The sequence below is a fragment of the Grammomys surdaster genome, unplaced genomic scaffold (genome assembly GCF_004785775.1).
Source record: "Grammomys surdaster isolate TR1022 unplaced genomic scaffold, NIH_TR_1.0 63, whole genome shotgun sequence".
Taxonomy (NCBI): Eukaryota; Metazoa; Chordata; class Mammalia; order Rodentia; family Muridae; genus Grammomys; species Grammomys surdaster.
Genome location: NW_021604565.1, coordinates 27,666,550 through 27,673,785, shown reverse-complemented (window position 1 = coordinate 27,673,785; position 7,236 = coordinate 27,666,550). Strand labels below are relative to the sequence as shown.

At 43.6% G+C, this 7,236-nt stretch overlaps 1 pseudogene; it reads left to right on the top strand.

Annotated features, from left to right (window-relative positions):
* Nucleotides 1–5,808: 5,808 nt before the first annotated feature.
* Nucleotides 5,809–6,616, top strand: LOC114621852 (annotated as a pseudogene).
* The last annotated feature ends 620 nt before the right edge of the window (nt 6,617–7,236 follow it).

Genomic DNA, 7,236 nt, shown 5'->3' with positions numbered 1-7,236 from the left:
GCTGTTGCATTGCAAATTGCCTATGACATAAGTCATACTTTAACATGTCTACATGTATTTGAAGGGTTCCTGGGGATACAGAGGGAGGGTTATATTTGTACTTTATGGAACATGCGAAAACAGAGAGTAGAAAAATGTAAAAGAAGTACTTGCGCACTAGGACACTTTTGTCTACCATATAAGAAATGAAAGTGCATAGCGTATAACCCACCCCTTCCTAACTTAAATACCATGCTGCTGTCAAGAAAACATGTCTTCTCTCATAAGAGGAGTTAAAAAGGATGAGATCTAAAACTGAATGTAATATAGAAAACAGGTCCTATTCTACTTATGGAGCTTGTGCATAATTGTCTCAATAATAAAAAAGAATATATAAATCTTCATGAATTCTTTGAGGTCTGGGTCAGAGGCCATATTTTTTCCAATCATTCCTACTCAGTGTGTGAGACCCCGTTCAGGACTGCCTTGACATATCACCCCATCAACAACCCACTGAAGTGTCCTCATTTTGTTTGTGGCAAAATCCTGAAAGCAAATGTGCCTTGGGGTATGTTACAGAAATTTTAAGCAACTAGGTTATGCAATTTATTAAACAAAAAAAGGAGGAGAAGGAGGACAGGCTAGCAAGATGGCTTACTGGGTAAAGGTACTTGCCACAAATCCTGAAGACCTTAGTCCCATCCCCAGACCCTACATAGTGGAAGGAAAGAAACAACTGCTAAAACCTGTGTTCTGACCCTCACAGGTTACAAGCTTTTCTCACGGCACAAGGACTCCCTCCCACAGGCCTCCAGCCCCCACAAATTCATCAGTAAATAATGTAAAGAAGGAAATCACTTCCAAGACCCACTGCTACAGTGATATAAAATCAAGTCTTAAAGGAATGTGCATCATTGATGGATTCAAAGATCACACACACCCACGCACGCACGCACGCACGCACGCACACAGCCGGAATCCATTGGTTCTGGGGAAAGAAACTTTAAATGCTAAAATAAAGCCTTATGCAAACTTTCCTGGATCATTTGCATTCTTTTTACTATGAATCTGTGTTAGTTTTGAAAGTAAGTTTTATGAAATTAACGTTTGGAGAAAAGACTCTGGGTCTTTGGGTAGCTGAAAGGTGCCATATTGGGCTCAGAAGCTCCAGAAACACTCTGGCCTCTGCTTCCCAGGACTCTGCCTCTGGGTGGCAGTCTAGCTCTTCCGCTGTGTCACCCTAGCCAATGCTCAGCTGGGATTTCCTCTGGAGGTCTCCAACTTCACCTCTTCCACTCCGCAGTGAACTCCCGTTATTAAGGAGCAATTTCCTCGGAAGGAACGTTGGGTCTGTTCTATTTAATCCACTTGATCTTTATCTTTTCCGGATTTCTCTTTCTTTTACACTCTCTCCAAAGCAATTTCGTCTAAGTTACCTAAGCGGTGTTTTCCCCCTCACTAGCTTGCTGGGTGGTCAGTGTCCAGAATCTCCCTATGGTGAAGCAATCACATTTAGATACTTTCATACATGTGCCTTGTTTTCTCATTATTTTGAGTGATGTTCTCATCTCATTCCTTTCTTGGGCCCTAAACTTACAGTTCTACATTCTTTCCTATCCAAACTATGGTGGGAACTTTTTCTCCAAACAACACTTTCCATCCAAGAAATCCACTGTTCATGGAATCCCTAAGGAGTCCAGGCTGGCTTCACCGGCTCAGGAAGTGTTGAATATTGGACGGAGTGGCCTACTCACCTGTTCATTCTTACCTCCCACTGCTCGCTTGCCCTGCTCCGCTGCAGTCTCCCTCCAGCCTATTTTAGCCTCACTACAGAGTGCCTAAGGCTATGCAGTTACTCTGAAAATACCTAGGATAGACCAAGGAAATCTAACAGCAAGGGAATCTTCAGCTCAAGTCAACGGTCTTCAGTCATAGCAACGATGTTATGGTGAGATGAGAATGCTCGGCCCTTGGTTTCAGCTCTCCTCTGAGCTGCTGGGAATGCCTAAACCCTGCTCGGCAGCAGCCTTCCAGGGAAGCTAGATCACATTGGTTAAAAGGCAGAGAAACAGATTTCTGTCCTTCAAAGCATTATTATATTTTTTTAACAAGTGGGAGTACAAAAGATACTTTAATTTTTATGACACCAAGAAAATGTTATAAAAATATATGCCAATAAAGCTTGGTTTTTGACATAAAAAGTTTTAATGAAAATGTTAAAAAGTGTTGTTATTCTTGATCTATCCTCTCTCTCATTTCCTCCCTTCGTCTCCCTGTTTTTCTTTCTCTGGGGACAGGCAGGACTAGCGTAGTCATAGAGCTCTAGTCCTGTGATGGACAGTGTCAGTCTGAGAGAAATTTGTCAGAAGGCAACAGGGTCTTGGTGCCCACATAGACACATATGGCAGCTTTGCTACAAACTCCACAGTGCTATGTAACCAAGCGAGCCTTAGTTTCTCTCTGTGAAAACTCACCTGAAATCCATGAGCATCATTGTGAAGTAGTCACAAACACAGTCTGCAACTAGATGTGTGAGTTCAGATCCTAGCGCCAGGACCTTCTGGATGTGTGAGATGAATTTCCCATTGGGGGTACAGAAAATAACAAGTACCTTCTTAATACTAGATTAGTAATGTTTAAAATCTCAACTCACATGAACAGTATTTAGCAAAATTTAAGTTATACCCAAAACAGGTTAAAGGGAAACGTAGAACATGCCAGTGACTGGTGTTTCTGCCTCAAGTCCTCCTACCCTCTGTGATGTATATTTTTATTATTGTTCACATACATGTATGGCTTTCATACCTTTGCAGACCTTAACAAATAAAATCTACAGTCCTGAATACGGGACTTTGGTAGTTATTTTATCCCCCTGAGTTTGTTTTCCCTCTCCATAAAATGAGGACATCTGTGTCAATCATCCTTTGTTTCCAGACAGAAACAGTGTTTCAAGAGCATGAAGAACAAATCGCATGTGACGCTGGCAGTGGCATCATTGGCCTTGGCCCCATCTTAATCACGGCAGTACTAGACCAGCTCTGAAGTTCTTTGCAACAATGGGCCAATATGCGCTGTGTTGTTGCCTGTATCTTTGAAAGTTACAAATGTTGTATCGTGGACTTCTACAAGGCAGAATCCCACGGGTTCTCACAAGGCAAACCCCACGGTGATGGTAGGGCTGTGCTCCTATCTATCGCTTCCAGGGGCTGAATGCCTTCTCGCCTTTTTCAGCGCTGTTCGCCTTTCCTGTCTCCTCACTGGACCTCCCTTCCTCCTCAAGGCCAGCGCTAGCTAGCCGAGTTCTGTTCACATTCTCTGTCACTCTGACTTCTTTTTTAATCCAGACCCACCAGCTAGTTTCTTTTAATTTAGGCAAAAATTATATAACAAAATTAACCATTTTAAGGCAAACAACTCAATGGCAGGCTTTAATTCATTCACAGTCCACTAAATATTCAGAAGAACCCACCCCTGTTCTCCTCCCCCCAAAAGCCTGGTAGTACTGTCAGAAATTACACCTTTGCGGTCTAATTCCAAAGCCCTTCATCATCCCCAAAGGCAAGCCCAGACTGACTGAGCACTAGTTCTCTCGCTATCCACACTTCTTATTTTCCAGCATCCACGCTCTGCTTTCTGTCTCTCTGATGTTACTTATCATGGGCAACCAATGAAGTCACCCAGCAGGTGATTCCTCTTGTCTGACTTCCTTCATCTGGGACATTTCTGAGGTTCATGTATGCATGAGCATGAATCCTTTTTCAGCTAAAAATAAATATTCCAGGGCACAGGAGCAAGGCGCTGGCTGCGCAATAAGGAGACCCTCAGTCAGATCCGTGCACCATGTCAATGCTTGGCAAGTTGGCTCCCACCTGTGACACCAGTGCCAAGGGGACTGGAGTAGATAACAAAAGATGCTTGGAGCTCACTGAGCACCTATGTGGTGCGAATTTATAAGCTCCAGATTTAGTAAAAGACCCTGTCTCAAAAACCAAAGAGTATGCCCAGTGTTGACCTCTGATATCTACATACATGTACACCCACATGGACACAAACACACACCCACACAAATGCATACATGTACCCCTACACCCAGAGAGAGAAGAGGGGGCCATAACTAAAGGGTGGGAAATGTGCCTGGTTTGCAATAAATTTAGAGGAACAAAATGCACCAAATGTTCTTCTCACGTAAAGCATCTTTATCTGTTGAAAGAGACTTTGTTTTCTTTTTGTTAAAGCAAGGCATACCACTATAATAGCAATACATGGCTCCAATTTTCCAAACATCTAAACATATAGAAAACTATTAACTAACTGGTGGATAGCCATGTTTTCTTGGACAAACCACGGAAGAGTTGTGGATCATATTTTCACTTTCTGTTCCTGAGCTAATCTTAGTGCTGTGGTAAGAGAATTTTCTGTGCTCTGAAAATGTCTAAGATTTGGCCTTATTAAGTGCTACGTTGTTATTAAATTTACCGATGAGGTGTTTGTCCTTTGGTTTAAAAGCAAATACCACAAAACATGAGCAACTATCATACTTTAAAATCTTGCCTCTACACAGCATAGGGGGTGGGGGGAGTCATCCTTTTGTCTGGTCTGGTAATTGGTTTCCAAGTGTTTGGTTAAAGAATGAATTTTTCTTCGATGTCAAATACCCTGACACTGGACTTGATTATTTTAAATTTGTTCGCAGGGTTAGATGATTCTTAGCAAACAAGAAAACTTTGTGCAGAGGAGAAACTGTGTCTTAAAATTGGTTTTCTGTTCAATTCCAATAATTTACTTGTTTATAATTGTCTTTCCATTACATCAGCTGTTTTTCTTTAGTCAGAGACATGTCTTCATTAGCCTTCACGGTAAACCAAAGAAATATAAAACTATCGATCCAGTCCTGGGCACCTGGACGCTGTGAGGTTGTTGGGATTATGGGCTGGAGAATGCAACAGCTTTCCTTCTTTTTTCAAAGCAACTAAAAAATGTATCTTAATGGTTGACTCTACAATTGTCTTTCTTTTCTCCAGCTGTGCTCTGATGTTCTAATCTTGAAAGTTCAGCTCTGAAACTGAATTTCTGATCGTACTGCAAGTCTGTATTAAAAATAAAAGAACTCTGGATACAAGAAGCACTCACTGCCCACGACCGAAGGGTGAGTGGATTACCAAACTGGGTGTGTGGAATTCTCAGGACAATGGCTATGGTCTAGGTATCAAACATAAAGTTGAAACAGAAATGGAAAGATTGATTGTCCTAATGTGACAACTGCACTTTGAATTCATCTATTGAAATATTGCACCATAGCCCATAAATATGAACATTTATTATATTCTCAAAAAATAGATTTCAAAGATATTTTAGCAAATGTACACATTAGTATCCCTATTTTATCATTACATATCATGTGCAAAAATCAAATTATCACGCTCAATCCTGCTAGTATAAACAATTAGATAACTTTAGAAATTAATTTTGAAAATAGGCAATTTATTAATTTTTCATCAATAGAAAGATTCAAATGATTAAAATAATTAAATCATGGGAATGGCACTATTTATAAATAGATGGAAGAAAGACAATGAATGACCCTTTTGTAAACTCATGTTAGAATATGAGTTGGCTTGGGGCTAGGAGTGGAGCTCAGAAGGCAAAGTACTTATCATGCATCGTACATGAAGCCCTTAGATCAACCCCAGAATCAAAAGTAATAAAGGAATTCCCAATTCCAACCATTAGCCAAGCGGGTCAGGCCTCTTCAGTCTCTAGTCTTGGCCTTCAAGACTTGGTCAGACCGCACCAGTCCCAGGACCTCAGGCACTTTTCGTAGGAAGGGTCTGTCACCACTGGAAGAGGCTAGTGGATGACCGGTGGCTATGGCGACACGTAGACTTGATGTTCTACACGATGTGGCCGAAAGTCATGTGGCACCCCGTGGCACCCCGGCTCCACTCATTGCGCATGAGCGGCTATTCATTCTCTGGCTCTCTGGCCCCACAGCTGTTCCCCCGCCTTGATGCGGGCCCTGAGCCAGAAATGTCCCAACCTGAAGCGCCTGTGCCTGCACGTGGCTGACCTGAGCATGGTGCCTATCACCAGCCTGCCTAGCTCACTGAGGACCCTGGAGCTGCACAGCTGCGAGATCTCCGATGATCTGGTTGCAGAAAGAGCAGAAGGCCACGGTGCTGCCACTGCTGGAGTGCATCCTGCCAGCCTTCTCCGATGAGCACCTGCAGGGCTTTACCTGATTCTGAGCTCTGCGCTCGCAGATGCTGGACGGCACCTACTGGGTCACTGAGACCTGGCTAGATGCCAGCCTGCAGGAGCTCAGCTACCTTCAAAGGCTGGAGGTGCTGGGCTGCTGACTGTCGGGGGCCTCTCAGCCCAGGGCCTAGTCTTCCTGGAGCAAATGCCTGTCCTGAAGAGTTTGTGCCTCCAGGGTCCTCTTATTACCCCAGAAATGCGCACACCTGCTCAGATTGTGTCCTCCTGCCTCACCATGCCTAAGCTCAGAGTGTTTGAGGTACCAGGGCTGGGCTGGGTAGGGCAGACCAGGAAGCAGAGATGGTCCTGTGCAAGGGCCTGCCCCACTGCATAGTTATTGTTCAGGGCTTGTCCCAAAGATTCCATGGATTGGTGGGTGTGAGGGCATCACCCATCCATCTCTGGAACCTATCCTGGCTTTGAAAGTGACCTTCCAAGGAAACTGAATCCTGTAAATTAATCAGGCATGCGGGAACTGGAGGACTCAAGGAAACGAAGCTAGGACCTTGGGGCTTCCTGAGCTGGGATAGTATGTAATCTGGGTGACCTCAGACTTGTCATCCAGCCTCTGGAAGGCCCAGTTCACACATTTAGGACTATGCATCATAACTACCTCATGATTCATTTTTAAATTTTTACCCTCCCCCCACTTTTTTCTCAATACTTGGGGATAAAACCATGGCCTTAGGTATGTTAGACAAACACTGCTGAGCGGCTGAGCCACGCTGGAGCCCTGGGAAGCCTTAACAGACCCCAGAAGACCCTTATAGAGAGCTCATTTTCAGGCATGGTCAGGTGTGGGTAAATGGGTTCAGGGCTCTGAGGTCGGCCTGGTTTTCTACCTACACTGTTGAGAGACACGGAGGTGAGGGGCAGGGGAGCCATTCTGTTTGATTGTCCTAGTTTTCTAAAAGGTTCTCAGTCATTCACTGTATTTTGTATCCTGCCTTTTTCAAGTTTTCTACAGCATATAATATTTTACTACTAAAGAAAAAGAAATGT